Raw genomic sequence first — 26,907 nt, 5'->3', positions numbered from 1 at the left:
TCTCGTCCCTCTTTCCTCCTGGGAGTCCCTGTGCATCGTTTGGCCGCACAGAGACTCAGCCGTGACCAGCCCGCATTTTCGGGCTGGTGTAGAAATGGCCACAGTAGTACAGTCTTGGGGCTGATGGGATGTTGCGGGATACAACTCCCATCATCCCAAGCCAGCATGGCCAATGGTCAAGGTCAATAAGAGTTTTAGTAAAAAACATCAGTATCAAGGGACAAACTGCCCTCAGATGTGCAGCTGTAGGCAACACTGAGGGAAATATGGCACGTTCTCTGTTCATGCAGGGTGAGGGTGAAGTCCAGTGAGCCTAGCCGATACTCTCCCAAAAATGGCCATACTGCTGAGAACACATTCCAGATTCCTCTGCAATATGCCAGAGGTCCATGATAGGTATGCAGAGGGCCCTTGAAAGACTAGCTGCTGCTGCAGGAGTCGCCTGAAGGTTGCTTTAAAATGATTATTCTTATGTGGACCATCACAATAAACTACACATAGGAAAGTGCTGTATACTGAACCAGACAATTGGTCCACCTATTCCGGAATTGTCAATGCTTATTGGCAGTAGCTATCCAGGGTTTAAGGCAGGAGTTTCTGCAGCCTTACCTGGAAATACGGAAATATCTACTGGGACCTTCTGCATCTAAAGCCTGTGTTGTACCACTAAGCTAAGGCCCTTGCCGCTCAGGTCCAAGGGCTAGCAAGTAGCTGGTGGGAAGGAGACAGGTAGGCAGAGATAGTCTGTTGCACCCCTAAAACAAGAAATTGTTCGAGCTGAGGAAAAGCAGTAGATATGAGTGTTTTATAGGAACCAGTAGCACAGGATTGGCTCTCTGGAATCACCTGAATACTAGAAGGATTCTGGCCTGTGGTAACAGTGACTGGGTTCACCCTACATGCTAACCCCCATTTAGTTGAGTGTTGTTGTTTTTGTTGAACTGTGGGTTAGTGCGTTGTCTGAGCCCATGACATTTTCTGCAGGATGGCTTGTTAACCCTGCGGTGTGGTTTCTTAACCAGCCTGAACAACCCAGCAACAAACCATAAGTTCTCAAGGTGGCTTGTTTGGGAATAATAAACCAAAATGCATGGTCAACAAGCCACCCTGCCTGAGTTCAGACAACACACTAACCCACGGTTCAACAACTACCCACACTCAACCACTAAATGTGGGTTAGTGTGTTGTGTGAACAGCCCCACCAGCTTGAATAGTCTGCAGGTCTCCTCTTTTGATCAACAGGCCTAGGGCTGCAGGGCATAGAGAGCCAACGCCTGGGCAGCAGGGATCCTAGTTCTAGAACTACCACATTACATTTTTATTTCAACAGCCAAAAGCTGGGCAATTCCGCCCACCCACCCACCCCAAAACCTCCTACAGTTGCACCCACACACAGGCAAAAGGCAGGGTGCTGCTGTCTCTTTAAGACCTCTTTCTGTGTCCATCACTCTCCATGGCCAACACGCTGTCCTCATTTCAAGCCCAGCTAGTGGGAGGCCGGGCCCCAGAGGTAGAAAGATGATGCCCAAATCTCCTAATGGAGCTTGACAGCAGTGGGATTAAAAGCACAAGCGTGGCGTCCAGAAAGCAGTGAGTAAGATCTCATCACCCTGCAATCAGCCTCTCTCCTTAAAGAGCTGAACCATAAAACAAACCTTTTGGTTGGGGTGGGGTGGGGGGGTCCAGCAGAGTGATTAGAGCGCAATGGGAAAGAATTGGGTGGGAGGAGGGGGGCACAAGTTTCCCTGCAGAAAGCACTGAGAGTACAGAAGAACAAAAATTGGGAGGGTTTAAACTTTGCCGAAACGTATTTGTGGTCTCCTCCTTAAAACTGCATAGAAACCGACATGTAGCCCAGTAAAGGAGAGAACCACCACTTTTTGCCAACTCAGTAATTTAAGACCCTGGATTTCATGGTCTTATGGGAGGCCCCCTTTAGATGGCCTTTTGTATCACTTCATTTGTGAATCACACCACTTTCATCCACAGGACGATGGCCCCACTCTGGATGGCTTTAAAAGGGGTTAGACAAATTCCCAGAGGAAAAGGCTAACAATGGCTACTAGTCCCACTGCCTCTGTGCTACCTTCAGTAATCAGAGGCAGTAAGCCTATGTACACCAGTTGCTGGGGAACATGGGCAAGAGGGCAACCAGGATGATCAGGGGTCTAGAAACAAAGCCCTATGAAGAGAGACTGAAAGAACCGGGCCTGTTTAGCCTGGAGAAGAGAAGATGGAGGGGAGACATGAGAGCACTCTTCAAATACTTAAAAGGTTGTCACACAGAGGAGGGCCAGGATCTCTTCTCGATCCTCCCAGAGTGCAGGACACGGAATAACGGGCTCAAGTTAAAGGAAGCCAGATTCCGGCTGGACATCAGGAAAAACTTCCTGACTGTTAGAGCATTACGACAATGGAATCAGTTACCTAGGGAGGTGGTGGGCTCTCCCACACTAGAGGCCTTCAAGAGGCAGCTGGACAACCATCTGTCAGGGATGCTTTAGGGTGGATTCCTGCATTGAGCAGGAGGTTGGACTCAATGGCCTTGTAGGCCCCTTCCAACTCTGCTATTCTATGATTCTATGATTCTATTCAATAAACAAAAAACCTACAGTTTACAAAACAACGTTAAAGGCTCTACAGTTTTCAACCAAACTCCAAAAAGCAGGGAAATTGGGAGTTAAGGCTCACAAGCCTTTAACACCACATCCTCCCTAAGGAGGCAGAAAGTGCCAGTGAAATTCTCATTCTCCCAAAGCAGATATAAACCATGAGGACAGGATGGAGAATACGATATGCAGGGGTTGTGGAAAACTGATGACAAACAACTTAGGGCCACCTACTTCTTTTTTATTTAGAGCAGCCCTTCCCCAACCTGGTGCCCGCCAAAGGTGTTGGACTACAACTCCCATCATTGCAATGTTATGACCACCATATGATTATTTTATTTAAATTGTGTGCTTTCTGTGAACCGTTTTGAGCACAATGTATTATGGAAAATGCATGACAAGTATTGACAAATGTTTCTATAATGATGACATCTGAGATAATACCCTAATAGAATATCAGATATAAACAATTGCAAAGGAGAATTTTAGAAGGAAATTCTTTTCAGCGGGACCACTTACATTGCAACGCTACTAATTTCTCCCCAGGAGTAAGCAAGCGCCATTGCGTTCAATGGGACTGACTCCCAGGTAAGTGTGCATAGGATTGCAGTCACAGACTCTAACTGAATCAATAGCAGAGCCAACTCATAACATAAGAAGAGCTGTGCTGGCTCAGACCAAAGGCCTTTCAAGTCTAGCATTCTGGCCAAACAGATGCTCCAATGGGTAGCCCACAAGCAGGACATGAGCCCAGTTTTAGCATCCTCCTGTTTATGCTTCCCAGCAATTGGGACTGAGAAGCACACTGCCTCTGATACTAGAGGTAATATGCAGCCATCATGGCTAGTAGCCATTGATAGCCTTCTCCTCCATGAATTATATCTTTTAGTTTTAGAGCCCCTAACTCACTCAACCCCAACCAGATATTTAATAATCACCCCTAGAAAATTAAGAACATTCTCCATCATACGGTTTGTGCTAAATGGTCATGGCCTGAGGGTTCAGCCTATTGGTTCAGCTAGTTTGCAATTAGCTTGCTTCCAGATATGCGACACAGCTGAGAACATTGGTCTAGAGGCATTTCCAGCAACCTTATGCTGGCAAAGTCCAAAAGGTCTAGTTATGCACCACATCTATCCTGGGAAAGGAAAGGAAATGCTGGGGGGGGGGAATGAGACATATGGGAATAGGCAAATCACCCAGAAAGCTTCAGCTATTGGTCATCATAGAAATAAAATCAATCAAACAAACAACAATTGAGGAAGGAAAGGCAACTTACATTGTTCACTCCTCTTCAGTTAAGAAGGGAAAGGAAAGGAACCTCTCGTGAAAGCACTGAGTCATTACTGACTCATGGAGGGACGCCAGCTTTCGCTGACATTTTCTCGGCAGGCCTTATAGCGGGGTGGTTTGCCGTTGCCTTCCCCGGCCGTGATTACCTTTCCCTCAGCTAACTGGGTATTCATTTTACCGACCTCGGGAGGATGGAAAGCTGAGTCGACCTGAGCCAGCTGCCTGAAACCAGCTTCCGCTGGGATCGAACTCAGGCCGTGGGGAGAGTTTCAGCTGCAGAAACTGCTGCTTTACCCCTCTGCGCCACACAAGGTTATTTGCCAGAGGCCAAATTTAGTCCAAGTTTTGCCCATTGCTGCTGAACCCTTATTTTATCTGGGAGGTCAGGCTGTCCCATATACTTTGGCAACTGTGGTATACCTTGTCATGGCAATAAAGTAGCTTTGAACTAAAAATGGAAAGAAAGAAGAAAACTTTCCTCTTAGTAGGTTATCTTTGAGTAGAATTGGTGTACATATCTCCAGTTCAAGGCTGAGCTGCCTGGAAGAGCTACTTCCTGGTGGTGGATAGAACTTAACCAAGTACCTTCAGTCCTGGCAATAGCTGGGTTCAGGCATCCCACAGCTGGCAAACAGCAGTATTGAACAGAGGGCTTCAGGACCATGGACAGAACTCGGAGGAAAGGGATGCAGGGCTAAGGCCAGCAAGCATATAGCCTAGCCTCAGACAGCTTCTGACCATTGGTGGCACAACTGCCTAGGGGCAACTTGTGGCCCTCCAGATGTTCTGGGCTGCAACTAGTGGAGGCTGGTGGCTCTGATGTCAGTGGGGCTATGAATCTGCTCTCGGTTTTAGTCAGAACTTAGAGTTCTGATTGAAACCCAGAGAGGGTTCACAGCCCCACTGACACCAGAGCCACCAGCCTCTACTGCCCATAATGCCCATCTTCTCTCACCATTGGCCATACTGGCTAGGGCGGATGGGAGTTGTAGCCCAAAACATTTGGAGGTCCACAAATTGCCCTACCAGGCCCTAGGTCCTAGAGAGCTGTGACAGCATTAGCCAGAAGCCTATAAAAGCAAAGTTTAAGTTCAAAACCAGGCAAAAATTAGTGGTATCGCATCCCACCTACCCACTCACCCACACCAGCACTCCATTTAAACCAGGTTCTAAATTGCAGTATATGTAATTTCAAAAGAAAAGTACTAAAATCCATCTTAGGGTAATATCATTATTAAGCAACTCGGAAATCACAAAATACTGTGCAAGCTTCATAGAGTGTCATCGCACAGGGGGAAATCGTGTTTCCTAACCACTGCTTCTCCACCCACACTTTTGTCCCTCATTACTACCTGTTTTGAAAGGGGAAGTAAACAATGTGCACGTGGCCCATTCAGTGGGCCGTTTTGATCACATTGCTTCTCCTACGCACAGCAGCAGTTAGTGGCAAGTTCCGTCTCAAAAATAATTCATATTAACCAGGGTCTTCTTTTTGTCACGCAAAGAAGGCTAGAAGGGTCGGGAGGTGCACGGGATGCAGACGATGTTGTGACTAGGACCAGCAAAACTCCATGAGTGCCCAGTAACGAGAGCGCAATAAAATACTCATCTGATGACACCCTGAGTTCTTGAGAAGTCTTCATTGGGCACATTGGTATACAAAGAACAAAAATGTGGAGAGGGGAGAAATGGCTGATGGAAAGCACAAGCCCTGGAGTCTGAAGCTCTCCCAGATACCATCTTGGTTTCAACATAAATGCAGGTTGCTTACCTGTAACTGTAGTTCTTCGAGTGGTCATCTGTGCATTCACACTTAATGGGGCTCTGCGCCTGCACGGAGCCTCAGTCGGACTTCTAATAGCTGAGACTTTTTTGGGCGGGAACTCCTCCCCGCCATCGAGGTGTATATGGTGTTCCCGCCCACTCCCTCAGTTCCTCGAGACCGAAGTCGATCCCGGGTTTCGGGAGAACCCTTCCTTGGTATTGACAGAATTACTGACACCGAAGGGGGAACGGTGGGGGGGGGTAGTGTGAATGCACAGATGACCACTCGAAGAACTACAGTTACAGGTAAGCAACCTGCATTTCTTCTTCGTGGTCTCTGTGCATCACACTTAACGGGGCGATTAGCAAGCTGACTTACCGGAGGTGGGTAAGGTGTCTATTGCAGAATCGATGAAAGCACAGCCTTCCCGAAGCGAGCAGTGGATCTTGCTTGGACATCCATCTTGTAATGTTTGATGAATGTGGAATGCGAAGACCAAGTAGCTGCTTTGCACAGATCAGCGAGGGGAATTCCTCTGGCGAATGCAGTAGAGGTTGCTATCCCCCGTGTAGAATGGGCCTTCACTCCAGATGGAAGGTCTCTTTGTGCGATCTGGTATGCTAGTTGGATCATCTGTCGAATCCAGGCAGCGATACGTTGCTTAGATACCGGTGTGCCTTTTTTAGGTTCTCCATAACAGATGAATAGTCTCTGTGTGGATCTAAAGGCTTGAGTTCTAGCTTTGTAGAATGCTAGAGCCCTGCATACGTCTAATGAATGTAATTATTTCTCTAGGTTGGAAGACGGATTAGGAAAGAAAGCTGGAAGAAATATTGTCTCGTTGACATGAAAGTCGGATGCCACCTTTGGGAGGAAGGAGATGTCCGGGCGCAAGGATACTGATTCCTTGTGGAATGTCAGGTAAGGAGGGTCAATCCTTAACGCTGAAAGTTCACTAACTCATCTGGCTGAAGTGATGGCAACTAGGAATGCAACTTTCCATGAAAGGTATTGGAGAGTGCAGGATGCCATAGGTTCAAAAGGTTGAGCGGTAAGTATTTTTAGAACCAATGGTAGGTCCCATGAAGGTGCCTGTTCTCTGAGAGGAGGTGCAATGTTGTTTAAACCCTTGAGGAAAGACCTGGCCAACGGGTGGCACAAAGGTGTGTAGCCATCAATGGAAGAGCGAGTGTCCGATATGGCTGCCAAGTAAACTCTAATTGATGAAGGTTTAAGTCCTGAGTCGAAAAGAGTTGTTAGGAATTGGAGTATATCGGTTATTGGACCATGGAGTGGATCGAGTCCGTGCTCGGATGCGAATTGTTGGAAAGCTTTCCATTTGGAAGCATATGAGCGTCTTGTTGATGGTCTCTTAGAAGCGTCAAGTATTCTTTGGACCTGGGTAGGTATTAAGGTCGTTGGTGTACCCTCCATGCCGTGAGTTTCAGAGTTTTGAGGTCTGGGTGATGCACCCTGTGGTGGGTGTGAGATATGAGGTCATGTCGTAACAAAAGGTTGACATAGTGTCCCTGTGCTAGGCGGGGGAGTGTGTGGAACCAAGCTTGACGTGGCCACCATGGTGCTATGATAATGGCATCCGTGTTTTCTCTGGCAATCTTCGCTATTACTCTCGTTAGGAGAGGGAATGGTGGGAATAGATAGAATAGTGTCCCTGACCAATGGAGAGGGAATGCGTCTCCCAGTGATGCATGGTGCCCTCCTCTGGAGCAAAACTTGTTGCAGGCAGTGTTCTTTGGGGAGGCGAACAGATCTATGGTGGGTTGCCCCCATTCTAGGAATATGGAGTGACGAATGTCGGTTGCTAGTTCCCACTCGTGGGATGTCCTTGACGAGCGGCTTAGGGAGTCTGCCAAGGTATTAGAGGCGCCTGCAATATGAACTGCAGTGAGGTGAATATTCCTGGACATTGTCCAGGTGAGAATTTCGATAGTGATGTTGACCAGGGATGGCGAATGGGTGTCCCCCTGTTTGTTCAGGTGCCATAAAACGGATGTATTGTCCGTCAGGATTTGGATATGTTGGTTCGTGATGTCCGATTCGAAAGCAATCATTGCTTTCCAAACAGCGAGGAGCTCTAGTTTGTTGATGTGGAAACGTGTTTCCGGGATGGACCAGAGACCTTGTGCTTGGAGGATGTCCCCAGCCTGTGAGGGATGCATCCGTTGTGATGGTCTTTGTGTGTGAGGGAGCCAGGAATGGGACGCCCCGAGTTAGGTTTGATATGTCCATCCACCAGAGTAGGGATTGTGCTATGGTGTCTGGAAGCGAGAGGTGGATCCGACGGCCGTCGGAAGCGAAGTCGAAAACTTCTGCTAACCAAAGTTGGATGGGTCTCATTTTGAGAAGCGCCCATTCTACTACGGCTACAGTCGCAGCCATGTAGCCTAAGAGTCTCTGGATGGTATGCGCAGTTGTATGTCTTTCGTAGAAGACGGAGGTAGCTAGGGAAAAGAGTTTGATGGCTCTGTCTCTGGGGAGGTATGCTCTCCCTTCTTGAGAATTCAGTTATGCCCCAATGAATTGAATGTTCTGGCAAGGCTGTAGGTTGGACTTTTCGGAGTTGACGCAAAGACCGAGGGTATCCAGGAGGTGAAGGATATAGTTCAGATTGGATTGGAGTTTGTGTTTCTCGGTTGCAACGATTAGCCAATCGTCCAAATGTGGGTAAATTTCGAGGCCCTGGGTTCTGAGAAATGCACATATGGGGGCCATGCATTTTGTGAAGACCCTGGGGGCAGAGGAGAGGCCGAATGGGAGGACTTTGAATTGGAAAACCTGTGAACCAATTGCGAAGCGGAGATATTTTCGATGGTTGGGATGTATCTGGATATGAAAGTATGCATCTTGAAGATCAATGGATGCGAACCATATTCCTTGTCGCAGAAGGGATAGGATTGTTCCCAGCGAATTCATCCTGAATTTTTTGGTTGAGATGAATTTGTTTAGGGGGCGAAGGTCCAGAACGGGGCGGAGTCCTCCATCGTTTTTGGGAACAGTGAAGTATCGGGAGAAGAATCCGTTTGTGAATGGATTGGTGGTGACTTGCTCTATTGCTCCCTTTTGGAGAGTGGAGGTCTCTATTCTGAGGACTTGTGTGGGAGGGGTAATTTTTACAAGGCCCAGATGTGGGAGGCTGTTGAAATTCAGACGGTATCCGTTGGTTATGATATCCAGTACCCATGCATCCGTGGTGATGGAAGCCCAAGCATGACGAAAATGGGCTAGCCTGTTGCCAAATTTTATGGGCGCAACCGAATGACTGTCAAAGGTGACGTCTCTGGGGTGAGTCAGCACGGCCACGGGTTGGATGTGGTTTCGGTGGCTGGTATTGTTTTCGCTGCTGTTGCGGTTGGTACCGTGGGGTGCGGTCTGTAAATTGTTTATTGTAATAAGGGTTTTGCTGTCTGAACCATTTGCGAGGTCTGTTAGCTATTTGCGTTGATGGTTGGCCAATTCCCATCTTTTTAGCTGTGGATCATGCTTTTTGCACCGAGTCCATTTGCTCATCTGTTTTCGAGTTAAAAAGTCCTTCCCCGTCAAAGGGGAGTTCTTCGATCCTAGTTCTGGCTTTGGGAGTCAGGCCCGCCGGACATAGCCAGGCATGGCGACGTAGTGCTATAGCGCTGACCATGGACTTAGCGTGGCAATCCGTCTGGTGCCGAGCTGTATTTATCTGGTGGCGAGAAAGTTTCATCGCCTCTGATTGGAACACTCTGGCTAATTCTCTTTGGTCCTCTGGGAGGTAATCGCAAAGGGATCCCATTTTGTCCCAGAGGAAAAGCTGGTACCTAGACATCATTGCTCTGTAATTGGAAACTCGGAGGCCTAGGGCTGCTGTGGAGTATAGCTTCCTCCCGAGGGCGTCAAGTTTCCGACCCTCTTTGTCGATTGGGGCGCTATGTTGCCTGTGAGTTTTCCCTTGTGCCGATTCCACTATTATGGAATTAGGGCGAGGGTGTGAGAACAGGAAAGAAGCGTCCTTCTCTTGTACTCTGTACATAGACTCGAGTCGCCTCGATGCCGAGGTGATAGTTGACGGAGTTTCCCATGTCTGCTGAATAGTCTGGAGTAGAGCAGGAAGGAATGGGACAGACACTGGTACTGCGGAGTCTGTATAAACTGCATCATATACAGGATCTTTGACTTGCTCAACTTGTTGTTGGGCGTCAATGCCCAGACTTTGGGCCATTCGGAGCACTTGGTCCGAGAAGATTCCAAGTTCTTCAGACGGAGATGCTCTGCCCTTTGCCAGTACCATGTCGATCGGTGACAGCATGGACGCAGTCGAGGATGAGTCGGATCGATAGTCCTCCTCTGATGGAGGGGAAGCTTGTCTAGTGGCTCGAGTTGGAGCTTGTTGATGGGTTGGTGGAGGTGGGAGAGGTAGGTCCCGTGACGGGGATCTTTGCTCTCTACGTGAGGGGGCAAGTGATGCCGTCCTCGGTGGTACCGGTGGAGGAGGTGGAGGACACCTGGGTCTTGGTAGACGAGGCGGAGGTTCGTAATATCTATCCTGGTATCTAGGACTTGGGCGTTCTGGGTAGCCCCTCCAATAATCATAGAAATGATGACTTGGTGGAGGATAGTGCTCATAAAAACGATCCGTCTCGGTGTGGTGACCTGGAACGGGCACGGTACGGGTCGCATTCCAGGTGCGGGTAGGAATGCCTTCCCCTATCCCTCGAATGGGAGTGTGAGGGTGAACGGCTCGGAGGGCTCGTTCGTTGAATGTGAGCTTGCGGAGGCGAGCGTTGGATCTGAGGGGAAACAGTATAAGCTGCTTGGTTTGGTGGTACCAGTTGGTCTGGCGAGGTCTCTCGGGTTTGAGTGGTCGAGGTGGGAATTCAACTGTGAGGAGGTAATTCCACAATTTCCCCTTCCAATGCCGTTGAGATCGGTTCGATGACCAGAGGAGGTAATGGAGACCATATCAATACTCTAATTGGAGAGTCGAGTAGAGGTGGAGGCGGCGGCGGCATTTTTGGTGGACTAGAATTTTTAGTCTTGTCCTTTTTCTTCTTAGGCCGTGTTTCAGCTGTTGCTTTAGGCCTTTTTGCCTTTTTAGTCAGTTTTTTCGCCGCAGTTTGCGCCGTGGAACCCCCAGAAGTTGGGGGGCCTATGGGCGGTTTTTCTGAGGTGGATGAGGCATTTTCGTCTATGGATGCCATGTTGGATTGTCGGCTGGAGTCAACTGTTTGTAGCACCCTTTGCCACAAAAGGGATTTTAATCTGTCTGCCCTTTTTTTTCTAGCTTGTCTAGAAAAAGACATACAATGTCTGCAGGACTCGATGATGTGAGTTTCTCTGAGGCACAGGAGGCAAAGGGTGTGTATGTCGGAGGGTGGCAATTTACTGCCACACTGGCTGCATTTTGTAAACGGGGCCTTTGAGGCCATGCGCCTAAAGATGCGACGGGCGACGTTAACCCCCTTAATTTGTCCTCTCTTCTTCTTCTTTTTTTTTTTTTTTAGGAGAAAGAGATGAAGGGAAAAAAAATGAAGAAGACGAAAGGAGAAGAAGAAAAAACAGGATCTCAGCAAAGGTGAGTATGAACACTCTAGTCCCGAAGAGGCGAAGGCGACGGCGGTTGAAGAGGAACTGAGGGAGTGGGCGGGAACACCATATATATACACCTCGACGGCGGGGGAGGAGTTCCCGCCCAAAAAAGTCTCAGCTATTAGAAGTCCGACTGAGGCTCCGCGCAGGCGCAGAGCCCCATTAAGTGTGATGCACAGAGACCACGAAGAAGAACCATAGGACTATAACACCCTCCTGGTCCATGGATTCTTGGGGTGTTAACACTGTGTGGACGAGGTGACCCAGTTAAAATGAGACACAGGCATGCACAACACTGCACAGGTACGTTCTTCTTGCTCAAACAGTGCCACCTTTAAAATTGAGCATGAGGTCTAAAATACAGTTGCAGGGGAACATGATGCCTTGGCCCAAACTCCCTGGAGAAGTTCAACACCCATGGCATGGGGAAGCACTCAGATTCTGAGGTGTGCACTCCACTGCTGCCCACTAAGGCTCCTTGTATAAGGACGAGACTGTTGGTGAAGGAACCAAATGCAGGAAGGAACCAAAAACATTTCTGAGAAACAGTTGCTAGGAACAGAGGACATCAATAGGAGATACACCTGGTTGAGAGTGTTTCAGAAACCTTAGGAACATAGGAAGTTGCCGTATATTGAGTCAGCACTAGGCCAGTACTGTCAATACTCACTGGCAGTGGATTTCCAGCGTTTCAGGCAGGATTCTTTCCTAGCCCTACCTGGAGATGATGCCAGGGATTGAACGGAGACCTCTTGCATGCTACGGTCATTTCCAATCATTCTTCTTGTGATTGGTGAGAGAGTTACCTTCCTCCCAAGACAATCCAAGAAAGAGGATCTTCTCTAGACTCACCAGTCTACCTAGCCCAGGACTCCTCCTCTGATGTAGATGCTTCAGGAAGTTTTGACAGCAGAGAGTACTCACAGCGCTGCTGATGCCCACCCCTAGCCTCCAGCAGTTTAAGGTATGTGGGATACCCAATGCATTAGGACAGATGCCTTGAGCATCCCACTTAAAAGCTGTTGGTGCTCATCATCTTCCAGGAATCTGTCTCACTCTTTGATTCCCCTTTGGATCCTTTGCCTCCAAATTATCTGTTTCTTCCTTTTTTTACAAGACATTTCCAAAGAGCCGTCCTATCTACGCAATATTCAGACTGATTTTTTTAAATGTGCTCTCTCCCTCTCACACACACACACACACAAACCATTCCATGTAATTAACTAGCACATCAGGTTTAAATTAGCCTTCCCCCCAATCCCTGCCTGAAATACTTGGAGCAGTATTCAACTGGAAATAGCACAAACAGGAATTATGTTAGTGCTACTGGCCTGCTTGCATTGGCTGCCTATACATTTCCAAGCCCAGTTCAAGGTGCTGGTTTTAACCTGTAAAGCCCTACATGGCTTGGGACCGCAATACCTGATGGAATGCCTCTCCCGACATGAACCTACCTGTACACGGCGCTCAACATCTAAGGCCCTCCTCCGAGTGCCTACTCCGAGGGAAGCTTGGAGGATGGCAACGAGGGAGAGGGCCTTCTCAGTGGTGGCCCCCCGACTGTGGAATGATCTCCCCGATGAAGCTCGCCTGGCGCCAACATTATCTTTTCGGCACCAGGTCAAGACTTTTCTCTTCTCCCAGGCATTTTAACAGCATTTAACAATATTAAGTTTGTTTTTAATGGACCCCAGAATTGTTGTTTTTAAATGGATACTGTTGTTTTTATACTGTTGTTTTTATGTTTTTGATGGTTTTTAAATTTTGTATACTTTTTAATGTTTACCATTTTTAACTGTTGTAAACCACCCAGAGAGCTTCGGCTGTGGGGCGGTATATAAATGTAACAAATAATAAATAAATAAATAAATAAATAGTGCACTACTTTAAGGTACCTGTAGTACAATGCCAATAGCGTTAGCAGGCACAACAGGATTTCCCAGAAGGCTTGGTGCACCAGCTCACGCTAGTGGCAAGTGCGTTAGAGGTCTCTTACACTAGTGCGACGTCATTTGCATTAACACGAGTACTCAGTTGGATACTGCCCCTAGTTTACTACACAGATGGAACACTGCTAGAACTATTGTTCTGCTAGAAGTTGACTTTGCATTGGGAAATGACACAGAGGCTACCATTCTAAATACAGTTACCACCAGTGAGTAAAGAAGCCCCATTGAACACTGTGAGACTTCCTCCCATGTAAGCATGCATCAGATTGCCCTGGCAGAAAGAAGGCTTTCCTAGCACACGATAGCTAGAAAACAGGTGCTAGACATTTCCGTAGTGCAGAAAAGCTCAAAAACTTAAAGGGCACTTTTGGCTGACTCATACAGCAGGGGCAACCTGCATCAGCATCTCATGTCCCTGATAGGTCTAAACCAGAGGTGCCCTTAAACATTATTTATTTTATTTATTGCATTTCTATACCGCCCAATAGCCGAAGCACTTTGGGCGGTTCACAAAAATTCAAAACATTCAAAGTATGAAACAACAGTATAAAAACATGATATAAAATATGATATAAATGCACAACCAGGATAAAACCAGCAGCAGTGCATAATACAAATTTAGAACAGCAAAGTTAAAATTAATTTATAGACTGTTAAAATACAGGGAGAATAAAAAGGTCTTCACCTGGTGTCGGAAAGAATATAGTGTAGGTGACAGGTGACCACAGCCGGGGTGCCACAGCAGAGTAGGCTCTCCTCCTGGTAGCCACCGGCCTCACTTCCTTTGGCAAGGGCTCACGGAGAAGGACCCCTGAGGATGACCTTAGGGTCCGGGCAGGTACATATGAGAGGAGGCGTTCTCCTCTGCACATACAGAAGCCCAATTGTCACTGGATAGTTCCCACACATTCAAGTATTTTATATTATGTTTTATATATAATAGTTAGTATTTGATAGTTGGAAGACTGATATTTAATTTTGGACACACACACACACAAGATTAAATCCAGATTTAGGAGATATCTACATGGAGCTTTTACTCTGGTTTTACTCCACCTCCAAGTTAATCATGTCAGATGATGCATGCCCCTCTCCATAACCTGATGCCTTCTAGATGTGTTAGACTACAACTCCCAGAATCCCCCAGCCAGCATTGTGGTCCAACACCTCTGTAGTCCAACACATCAGGTTAGGGAAGGCTGGACTAGATTATCTCTTCTCGATCCTCCCAGAGTGCAGGACACAGAATAACGGGCTCAAGTTAAAGGAAGCCAGATTCCAGCTGGACATCAGGAAAAACTTCCTGACTGTTAGAGCAGTACGACAATGGAATCAGTTACCTAGGGAGGTCGTGGGCTCTCCAAAACTAGAGTCATTCAAGAGGCAGCCGGACAGCCATCTGCCAGGGATGCTTTAGGGTGGATTCCTGCACTGAGCAGGGGGTTGGACTCGATGGCCTTGTAGGCCCCTTCCAACTCTGCTATTCTATGATTCTATGACTGAACTATCTGAAAATCCTGTACAGGCAAATGTCTAGAGGCTTGTGGTCCTTCCAGGTCTTTATTTGCACTTGACCAGGAAACTGTAGAGCCTTCCTCTTCTAGGGAGTTCCCCAATCAAAATTTTACTCCTGTAAGAATTAGAGGCGAGGAGACGCTCATTCCCCCTGCCCTGTCAATCTTCCCCTTGGCTCTTGCCCCACAGTCCAAGCAAGGGGAGCCCAGACATCCTCCAGCAGCAATGGGCCGGGCTGAACCAATGCCTCGGGTGCTCAGCACTCAGAGTTTGGCAGCTCCAGCCGCACTTTGTTAAAAACTGAAATGAGACGTCATTTCCCAACCTCCTCCTGCCAGCGCCAAATGCTTTCTGACAGCCCATTTAAAACTCAAAGCACTTCCATTTACAGGCTCTGCAATATAACTGCTGACTGCTACAGCAGAGGAGCGAGGGGTGGGGGGAGCGAGGATGGATCTCTGCCTCTATCCGTTCCTTAGATTTTTTGGCACTGAGGTCCAGCCGCTTCACTGCACCTCCGCCTCATCTCAGGTCCCAGGGTGTAGTCTGAAAGCACATGAGGCCGCTACCTTGCTAAAGCTAAGCAGGTCTGGTTCTGGTCAGTGCTTGGAGGGGAGACTGTGTGGGAACCACCTTGAGTTCCACACTGGAAGAAAGGTGGGATATAAATGTAACAAATACATAAATCTCTCAGCACTGCTGCTAGTCTAGCACTGGCCTCAGACACTGTTGCAAGTAAGTCCACCCCCAGCAGCCACTCAGGACCTTCTGGTCTGTCCCATGCCCCCAAGGACCATGCCTCACCCTCCCTCAGGAGGCAGAAGGCCCCAATCGCACATTGCTCAGCCCATTCAGTTCTCTTTCCTGGACTGTGGACTAATTACTTGTACCGACACCTCCTGACTTCTATGAAACCTGGATTGCCACCCAGATGAACCAAAGGGGACTGACCGGCAAGTCACTCCAGGAAGGGAAAACTCAACCACCACACTTCCCACCAGACCCACAATATGCCAGATTTCAGAGCACATCCAAATACTACACTATGCCTTGTCTGACTTGGTGCCCTCCAGATGTTTTGGCTGAGCTGATGGGAGTTGACGTCCAAAACATCTGGAGGGCACCAGGTTGGGAAAGGCTGGCCTAGGTCACATCCTGCAGCCTGTTTTGAGAAAAGGGGTGAGATGTCACCGCTGAGCCTCTGGCCATCTTTACATCCCACTCTCCCTCCAAGGTGCTCAGAGCTGTGCACAGTGGGATCTCCCATTTTATCCTTGCAACCTTCTTGTGTGAGGTTTGCTGGGCCAGAAGTGTGACTGGCTCAAGGAGACCTGGCCCTCATCTATACGACAGTGGGATAGCTCCTCATTAAATAAAAACCCGATTTTTCATTGATTCGAATGTAGGTAAAGAGCATCACGCTGCAGCAGCAACGACGATTTATTTCCTGAATTATTTTTTATAGTGAGTTATTAATGCGCACATGCGCATTATCACATTATCCCATATACAATGATAAAGAGTAGAAGCCAACGAAGCTATAAATCTTATCTGCGGAGCTCCGCAGACTAATATAACACACAAATCAAGTGGGAGCTGGGGGGACAAGGCTACAGAGGGAAAGGAAGGAGACTGGCTGCCTATTTCCTGCTTTGTTTCCATCATTGCTCCCCGTAAGGAAATTCAAAGAAACAGCCTCTACGAACCGGGAGCAGGGGAACGGACGGACACGAGGCTAGAGAAGGAAAGGAAGGAGGCAGCAGAACACATCACCTCATCCAGCTGCCCATTTTCCACTCTTTCTTTTTGTGAACCGCCCAGAGAGCTTCGCATATTGAGCGGTACAGAATATATATATATATATATATATATATATATATATATATATATATATATATATATATGAATTTGTTTTAAGAAGCTTTCTGTGTGGAGCTCTGCAGAGAGACTTCAAACTAAAATTGGCTCGAACAAAGGAGGCAGTGGATTGGTGCAAAATCGGGAAATGGACCAATCACGTTATCCTAGCCTCAAAGCTCCGCCCACATGTCAAAATCCAACATAACTCCCCCAAGGACACACAGCCAAAAGCGGTGCAAACTTGGACCTGATTTAAATGTTGCGGTAAATCGCGAATGCAAATATGCGCATTATTGCAGTTAAAACCCAGCGCAGAGGCAAATGGATGGCTGCGTGCGCCATATAACCTAAAATGTGAAGAGGCACATTTAGGTCGGGGTAAAGAAGCCGTATAGACAAGCCCCACATGAGATTCATGCCTCTCCAGGGATTTGGAAACAGGAATGTATTTTGTCCATGCTCACCGCTCTTTTCTAGCACATATTCCTGCTGTGGAATGAGCTCCCTTGAGAGGTTCCCCTGGTGTTCTTTCCAGCGCCAGCCAAATGTCTCCCACAACCCTGGAATTTTACCGTTTTAGCGTTCGCGTCTTTTAGTTGGGCTGTTTAAATCTGTTACTGTATTTAAAATCTCTGCATTGCTGCTAGGTTTTATTCTGGTTGTCTTTTTATACTGTAGTTTTAAGATTTGATATTTTATATTGTTTTCATGCTGTGCTTTGTGGTTTTAATTTTTGTGAACAACCCAGAGAGCTTCAGTTATTGGGTGGTATAGAAATACAATAAAAACAGATTTTTACTCAGCCATGAAGCTCACTGGGTAATTTTTTAAACCCATGGCTTGTTTTGGGGTTAACCCCTAAGTTGTTCAGACAACACGCTAAGCAATCTATGAGAGAGTTGATTGTGGGTTGCCAAGGCGACACAGAAGAGATAGGCATGCTGCAGGCAATGCATCCGCTCCTGCTCAGGTACGGCGGCCTAAGGGTTGTCATGCCATGTAAACTGGCCCAGAGATTTTCGGCTTAACCTACCTCACAGGGTTGTTGTGAAAATAAAACGGAGAGGAGGAGGAGGAGGATTGGGTAAGCCACTTTGGATTCCTTGCAAAAGGAATATAAACGTAGAGAGCATTGTTCCAGCATGCACTGCACTACTTATCTAGCCCATAACATAGGGTCATTTTTGTGAAACCGTCTAGAACTGCAGTGGTGTTGCAAGCAGTAATGCAGTGTAAGAGGAAACCTGACTTTACTACATAGACAGGATGACAGCAGTGGAGGCTGGTGGCTCCAATGTCAGTGGAGGGATGAATCCACTCCGGGTTTCAGTCAGAACTCTAAAGGACCTTGGATAGCTTATTTAGAGTTCTGGTTGGTTCTGACTGAAACCTGGAGTGGGTTCATCCCTCCACTGACTCGGAGCCACCACCCTCCACGGTTAGTTCACACCAAGCGCTGTCCAGGCTCTCTGGGCCTCATTGTTGGCCTTTGTGATCTGAGGGTGCCTCCTAGACCCCACCTCCTCTGCCCACCTCTGTGGTTGCGGATTGGAGGCCGAGATCAGTAGCAGTCAACAAGCGATCTTTCAGGGAAGCTGGTCAACCAGTACTTATCTCTTGAGGGCCTCCTGGCAAGTGTCAAAGGTACCCCAGGATTCTGTAGAGTACAGTTTTTTGGGTGGTGTTGGTGGTGGAACCCGCCCAAGCAAGGAAGAAGACAAGCAACTAGAATACCCTCAATATCATCTCCCCGCATAACTAGCAGGAGAGAGGACCTGGGTTGGGTAATTCTCCGAGCACCTCTGTTCTAAGGCTACATCAATATGAATGTAGTGAACTCCGACCCCATACATCACTGGGTTCCATTAGAAGCTCTCCTGGAGCGCACACCTCACTGGAGTTTACCGTGCCCTGGCTTTCAGGAACAGCTGGAGTGAGAGGGAACACTCTATTGAACGTCAATTTTTAATTCACTTTAAACATTTTTGTTTTCCCTCTAGGGAGCTCCTGTGCTATAATCCTGCTTGGTAAAATAAGACCTGTTACCAGCCACGGCACTAACTTGCAGCAAGTTTCACCGCCCTTGATGGTTCTCATGCCTAATGCACCGATGTACCTGCCAAGTGTTGTCACTGATGTAGTAGACCACCCTTCCCCAACCAGGTGCCCTCCTGATGTTTTGGATCATAACTCCCGGCATTCCTGACTATTGGCCTTGTTGGCTGTGGCTGATGAGAGCTGAAGTCCAAAATGTCGGAAGGACACAAGGCTGGAGAAGGCTGGAGTGGATTCATGTAGAGCCAACTGTTTTAGACATTAGAATATGGGCAACGTTTGGTGGATTCTACTGTCACCACTCACAAGGAACTGCCCATGCCAGCTGCATATTGTGTTGGAGATGGGGTTGTATCCCTCCCATCACCACTGAACGTTAGAACAAAGAAAGAAGGGGGCAGTTCTGATTTTTTTCTGTCTTCTCATTTGAAATTCTGGCTCCTGTGGCAGTGCCTCCTACTTTAGACCACCGTGGTCTTCCCTTGTCGACCCTCATTCCTTTTTCTCTATCCATGACTCCAGTGCTAAAGTCACTTCCCTCTCTTATCATTCAGTCCATCTGACAGTTCCTAGGGCCGGCCCTACTGTAAGATCGAGTGAGGTAGCCACCTCAGGCAGCAGATCGGGGTGTGACACCAGGTATTGCAGGACATGACCTAAAGTAACCTGCTACCCTCAAAAAACGATAGAAGCAGCCAGCATTGAAGTAAGATTCAAATGGTTGCCTTCTTCACATGGAACAGGAAAGAGGGAAAGTCTTAGGATGGACCTGGCCGCTCCTCAGATCCCTACCACTGGCTTCCTGTCTCCTTTGTCCACCTTTAAAGTGTTTCGTGGTCTCATCTTTTGTTGTTTATTCGTTCAGTCGTTTCCGACTCTTCGTGACTTCATGGACCAGCCCACGCCAGAGCTTTCTGTCGGCTGTCGCCACCCCCAGCTTCCCCAAGGTCAAGTCTGTCACCTCCAGAATATCATCCATCCATCTTGCCCTTGGTCGGCCCCTCTTCCTTTTGCCTTCCACTTTCCCTAGCATCAGCCTCTTCTCCAGGGTATCCTGTCTTCTCATTATGTGGCCAAAGTACTTCAGTTTTGCCTTTAATACCATTCCCTCAAGTGAGCAGTCTGGCTTTATTTCCTGGAGTATGGACTGGTTTGATCTTCTTGCAGTCCAAGGCACTCTCAGAATTTTCCTCCAGCACCACAGTTCAAAAGCATCTATCTTCCTTCGCTCAGCCTTCCTTATGGTCCAGCTCTCGCAGCCATAGGTTACTACGGGGAATACCATTGCTTTAACTATGCGGACCTTTGTTGTCAGTGTGGTGTCTCTGCTCTTAACTATTTTATCAAGATTTGTCATTGCTCTCCTCCCAAGAAGTAAACGTCTTCTGATTTCCTGGCTGCAGTCAGCGTCTGCAGTAATCTTTGCGCCCAGATGGTCTCATCTAACTCCCCCTTTCTGCCCTTTCCCCCATTATATCCCTATATGAAACCGTTATATCCCTATATGAAACCATTTCTCCAACTCAATCCGTCAAACTCTGCCAAACAATTCTGCCCATTCTCACTTACTACCTATTCCTTATGCCTGGATTTCCATCCAAGGGTACCTACATGGTACCATTTTCCTTCCTTAAATCCACCTACATTTTCCTATGAAATCTTTGGCCCAGCCCCTAAATTTTCATCCCCAGGCAAAATGAAGCATCCATCCAAATAGCTATATTGGCTCATATTCACTCTTACTTCCCCTCTTGTCCCCTCACTGTCAAAACTCAGATAGATAGTCAACACCATTCCTTTTCTTTCTTTACTCTTTCTTGTCCCCCTCACCCCCCTATACACAGATAGACTCCCCAAACTTCTCGATACAGCCCAACTGATTGTAGAGTGTCAGACTACCCAGATATTTAGAAAAGGGATGAGCAACTTGCAACCCTCCAGATGTTCTGCCTACAGCTTCCAGACGCCTTATCCAACATGGCCAATAGTGAGGGAGGATGGGAGCTGTACGCCAAAACATTTGGAGAGCCACAAGTTCCCCGCTCCTGCTCTAAAAAAAAACACCTCAGCATTTTATGGCTTTTAGGGCAACTAGGTGTTTCTTAATGGCGGGGTGGGTGGGAATGCACTGAATTTGAAAAACCAAGTTCAAAATGGTAAAATTGAAATATTAAACAAAGTGGGACAGATTTATTTTAAGAATAGTTTGTTTTAATTGGATATTGTTGTTTTTATGCTTTTGATGGTTTAAAATTTTTATATTTGTTTTTAATGTTCACTGTTTTTAACTGTTGTAAACCGCCCAGAGAGCTTCGGCTATGGGGCGGTATATAAATGTAATAAATAAATAAATAAATAAATAATTGCTTAGTCATGCTAGAAATCACTAATAGATGCTTCACTATCCTGTATATTCACAAGTGCAGGTTATAACCAGAACCAGAAGTTTTGAACATATAAGACCGACTCTGGCCTGCTTGCATTGGCTGCCTATACGTTTCTGAGCCTGATTCAAGGTTCTAGTTTTAACCTATAAAGCCCTACATGGCTTGGGACCACGATACCTGACGGAATGCCTCTCCCGACATGAACCTACCTGTACACTACATTCAACATCTAAGGCCCTCCTCTGGGTGCCTACTCCAAGGGAAGCCTTTTCAGTGGTTGCCCCCAAATTATGGAACGTTCTCCCCAATGAGGAGAACGTTATTATCTTTCTGGCCCCAGGTCAAGACTTTTGTCTTCTCCAAGACCGAATCTACACCAAGCAGGATATTGCACTATGAAAGTGGTATGAAAACACCTTAAGACATTTCTCAAACTGCAGCAGTGTATATGCTATTTACACCATCCAAAGTAAGTGTCCAACATTTTACATGGGAAAAACCATCAGACCCTTAAAAAACTAATAGGGGAACAACTGTGTAATATCAAAAACGATAGACCAGGAGCTCCACTCGTATCCCACTTTGGTGGAAAGAAACATCTCTTAACAGATTTTAAGTTTTGCACACTGGAAAAACTTAACTACAAGGATGAGAAGCAGCTGCTGAGAAAAGAAAAGGGGTGGATTTTGAAATAAAAGACACCGTCTCCACAGGGGCTAAATAAGGAGTTGGAATTCTTAACATTCCTATAATTACCGTGTAGTTTTGAGACATTCCCAGGTGCTTGTAACTCTCCAGATTTGAGAAGACCTTGATGAAATTGCCCCGTTATAACACCTATAGGAAACTCAACGAAAAAACTTCTCTAATAGTATATAAAACCACATTGCCTTCAGTATAACCCATTTGGCGTCATCGCAAGAAATTTGTTGTTAATAACTTTTGCAGACATTATAACAAGCATGTGATATTTTAACTGCTTTATATTATTAAATATATGCACAAGCAATGTGCCCTAAAATCTTTCTGTGTTTTATTGAAATTATGTTATTGTTTACATGTATGCAAAGGCTGTGTTTGCGGTGTGCTCTTAGCATTGAAAAAGGTCTTAAGTTCTGTGTTGCCCCATCCTTGATTTTTATATGTCCCCATTCATGTAAGAGGATCCAGTTTGACGGAACCTACATCGGCTGGGCTCAGGGAACCCTGTTTGTCCCAGCTGGTTTCCCATGCGGGATCAGGGAATGGTGAGGTGTGGGATTGGCACTGCTACATCACTACTTACCCTGAGCACAGCAGTTTATTTGCCAGTAATAATTTATTTCAGTGAATAATTTCACCTTCCAGTGAATTCCCAGGGCCATTTACAAAAACAAACAAAAATGCAAAGTTAATAAAACAAAACCATTGTTTGCTTATGATGAGGTTTCAGGCTATGGATCCCATTATTCAGTTGCAGATTGGTGTGGCATTGAGGTGAAATGAACTTGAAAATTTGGCTGCATGCTTAAATTTCAAGGCTGCAATCTTAGGCATATTGATGGGAGTAAATCTAATTGAACTTAATAAGACTGATCCCTGACAAACTCACACAAGATCAGGAGTGTCAGGTGAGTGTTCATGATAAATCACACCACGCTGCACATTTTTTTAAAAAAAAAGAAAGAAAAGGAAGATTAGCTTCACTCAGACAGTTCCAAGGAGGTGGTTGGATGGAAGGCAGAGAAACTGCCCTTGCTGTTCTTGGAGGTTCTCTGTGCTGATTCTGGGAGCTTTTTCTTTGTTCAACTTTAATTAAATTCCATTCACCAAAAGCTACATACAGTGTGAGTTATCTCAAATCTGTCATTAAGCTGCTGATAACCTTTGAAGAAGGAGAAGGGTAACTTGACTAAAATGTGAACTGCCCTGCTTGAAATACAGAATGCAACTGCAATGCTGCTAGGCATTGTGGAAAGGTAATGCCAAAGGCGCAATTATGGCGAGATGCAGTTTGTTGCTACAGGAGAATGGCAAGCAAGTGGACAGCAACCCTTCGGTGATGTGCCTTGCCAGAGTTAAATGTTCCAGTTAAAACTGCTTCTGTGCAAGTGACACAGTAGAAGGAGTGCCAGAAAGCAGAAAGACACACTAGACACTGTCATATTTCAACCCTTGAATGGAATTATTATTATTATTATTATTATTATTATTATTATTATTACTATTATTATTATTTGCATTTTTATACCGCCCAATAGTCGCACGTCAACCTCATAGGCCACGAGACCAATGTGATGTTTAAAGAGGAATCAGAGTGGGGTTTTCACCCATAGTGCAAGCCCAGCTTCCTCATAGCTCTGCTGCGTGCATGACAGAAGTTCATTCTGTCAAGCACAATGATGATCAGCAATCAGTCTTGCTCTTCTCCTCATTCTCCAAGTGGGGAACCTTTAAATTTAAAAAGCCACATGGATGAACATTATACATAAACCATCTCTCTTTGTAGGCAATTATACTAAGCATTTCAGAATCCCCCAAATGCATTGCCCAGTATCGGGCAATGCATTTGGGTGATTCTAAAGTGATTGCCATGTCAGAGACAGAAGTACCGAGAACATCTGTATGGGTGGAGTCAGTGATAGCCTCACAGCTGCCACGTTTCCTATAGGTGCTGCATTGGGTCTGCTGAGTACATTTGTTCACAACTCTAGTGCCAAGGGGTAAGGACATGGGGTGGTATAATGACACCCGGGGGAGGGAGAGGGAGAATGATGTGTGTGTGGGGGGGGGGTGTAGCACCCACAGCACTTTCTCAAAATTCTAGATGTGTCCACAGACCCAGAAAGGTTGGTTACCCTGGATTAGATACTGTCTTCTAGTATTTTCCCACGTCACAACTTACCAAAAGGTTACAAAATGGGAGTATGTGACTCTTCCAAAAGTATTTATTTATTTATTTAAAACATTTGTATCCCACCCTATATCACTAGGATCTCAGAGCGGGGTACAGATAAAATCATACAATATAAAACAATAAATATACACAGCTAAAAACAAATTAAACCATTAATCAAGTTAAAACCAATATGTAATTTAAAAGCAGTAAAAACAGTCCTGGAGGAATTTCACGGACTGCTTCCACCCCCATGAGAGGAAAGCTAGGCAAGGGGGAAAAAGAGTAACATAGACAAGGCCACCTAGTACACTTCATGGGGGCTTGAATGTAGATCTTCCTGGTCCTTGCTTGACACTCGAGGAACATAGGAAACGGCCTTATGCCAGTTCAGCACATTAGTCCATCTAGCTCTGGATTGTCAACACTGACTGGTAGCAGTTCTCCATGGTTTCAGGCAGGGGTCTTCCCCAGCCCATCTGGAGATGCCAGGGATTGAACCTGCGAGCCTTTTCATGAAAAACATGTGCTTTTCCACCGAGATACTGTATTTCCCCACTTTGGCTCCATCATACATACCTACTCGCATGCAGTGTATGAGGCCCCTCTAATCCCAGCACAGAGTAGACTGAACTTTTAGGTCGCCTCAAACACAATGCTTTTCAGGCAAATCCACTCATACGTTCAGCCGCCAGCCAAGTGGGATTGAGTAATCAGGCATAGACATGTATGCTTGAACAAGCTAGCAGTCTACGTGCAGAGGATCAGAAACTTACGAGCCTTGCTAACATCAGTCTCTCAGGTAAAATTTGTACATGCTGAACGAATCAAGCACGTCCAAACACACTTTTCGTGCTTTGCTTGCAATGCAAGCCAACCCTTTCTTGGTTTGAACCCATCTGAACACATTTGCTTTCTATGTTTACAATTACCAGCTTACATCACCCAAAGAACTGGTCAAGTAAATGACAGGTGGAAATCACAAAAGAGCAACTCACATTCTTAATGTAAATAGAAGTTCAGCTCCTGACCTTATTGGCACTTGGAACATCCGTGCACTGAAGGAAAGAATCAAGGTAGTTGTCTCCTAAATTAGATTTTTAGAGCTAAACATTTCAGGATAACTTCCAGAAGTAACCTTAGGCTTAGGACAACTGTGCAGAGAGGGTGGGGTAACATAGCTGTGGCCAAAGTCCTGTGCTTGAGTGCCATCTAGTTGCCAGAAGATGGAACACAAAAATTTGCTGTTGGATCAGACCAGAAGCCCTTTTTGTCCAGTATTCTGCCTCCAAAAGTAGCCAGCCAGCCAAGCAGCCCCGTGAAACTCACAAGCAGAGCATGGAGCTAACAGCCAACCCCTTGTACTCCAAGTTAAAAGCCTCTGAACATGGAGGTCCCTTTTACCAAGCTCATCTTTTCCCAAAGCAGCTGAAAGTTACGGAGAAAGAACAAAGGAAGCCTGCTAAAATGTAGGTGTAATAAGTCTGAATACTGAATGTACGGTTCCATACTGGGTTTCAGAATCTCCTGCAGAACTAGGACAACAGAACAGCCAGAGACTCTGTAAAGGCCTCAGGAAAGACTATGGTAATAAGATGGTCAGGGCCATTTGTGAAGAACATTATGAACATTTGGCTAGGTCATGGCAACAGCTAAGAACCCTCTTTCAGGATTCAGATTCCAAAATCTAAAAGGAATCTGAGGGCCAATGTAAATATTACCTGTGTAGCACAGATCCAGAGCAGAGAGTTAGCTGCAATGATCATGTGGGAGGGGTGCTGACATATGAGCACCCCTATGATCTGCCTAACACCAGATTTAGGTGGAGTTACACTCCCCCTGAAAGACTGTGTTTGCAGCTTGGGGGTGCTTCTGGATCCGTCGCTCCAAATGACAGCCCTGATAGATGCGATGGCCAGGAGTGCCTACTATCAGCTTCAGCTGATACACCAGCTGCGCCCCTTCCTAGAGTCGGAAGACCTAAAGTGCACGCGCTGGTAACTTCGAGGCTTGACTTCTGCAATGCGCTCTACATAGGGCTACCTTTGAGCCTAGTCCGAAAACTTCAACTAGTGCAAAATATGGCAGCCAGGTTGGTCACCGGTACATCTAGGGGTGACCATATCACACCAGTTTTAAAATCATTACACTGGCTGCCAATTAGTTTCCAGGCTAAGTACAAAGTGTTGGTTATTACCTTTAAAGCCCTACATGGTTTGGGTCCAGGTTACCTTTGGGATTGCCTTCTCCCATAAAATCCGCCCCACACACTCAAGTCTTCTGAGAAGAATTTACTTCAGCCAGCAAAAACTAGATTAACAACTGTTACCCAGAGGACCTTCTCTGCTGCCACTCCCAGACTATGGAATGGCCTGCTGGGAGAGATCCACCAACTCAATAGTCTTTCTGAATATAAAAAAGTAATAAAGACTGATCTCTTCCGGCAGGGCTACCCAGTCGAATTTTAATTATTATTATTATTATTATTATTATTATTATTATTATTATTATTTTATTTATTTATTTATATAGCACCATCAGTGTACATGGTGCTGTACAGAGTAAAACAGTAAATAGCAAGACCCTGCCGCATAGGCTTACGATCTAAGGCTTTTTGCTTTATTCACTGCGGTTAAAGCCATGGTTTAAGGTGTCTTCTGAACAGGGCCAATAGGAGACAGGGCAAGAAGAGGAAGGGGCTGCCAGAGATGCGAGGAGAGACGTGAGAAATCTCAGCCGCTACTGGTGCTTACTGTCTCGGCCTCTGAAGGGAGTAGGAACGGGGATGCAGAAAGGGGAAGGGAGAGCCAGGAAGACGGGATTGTTAAATGGCCAAGGCTCGGATGACATTTGTGTTGTTAAAGGAGCGGGATCAAGGGGCAGAGAAGGAGGGAGAGAAGAGTGAAGAGACAGGAACTAACTTTGCCGAGGTGACCCAGACCAACCTGCCTCCCCCTCCCCTCTTCCCCTCTACCTGAGAACAGATGGAAATCCACCTCTGTGGCACAGGCAGTTTCCACAC

The sequence above is a fragment of the Elgaria multicarinata genome, chromosome 1, assembly GCF_023053635.1.
Source record: "Elgaria multicarinata webbii isolate HBS135686 ecotype San Diego chromosome 1, rElgMul1.1.pri, whole genome shotgun sequence".
Classification (NCBI taxonomy): Eukaryota; Metazoa; Chordata; class Lepidosauria; order Squamata; family Anguidae; genus Elgaria; species Elgaria multicarinata.
This window is presented reverse-complemented; position numbering follows the sequence as displayed.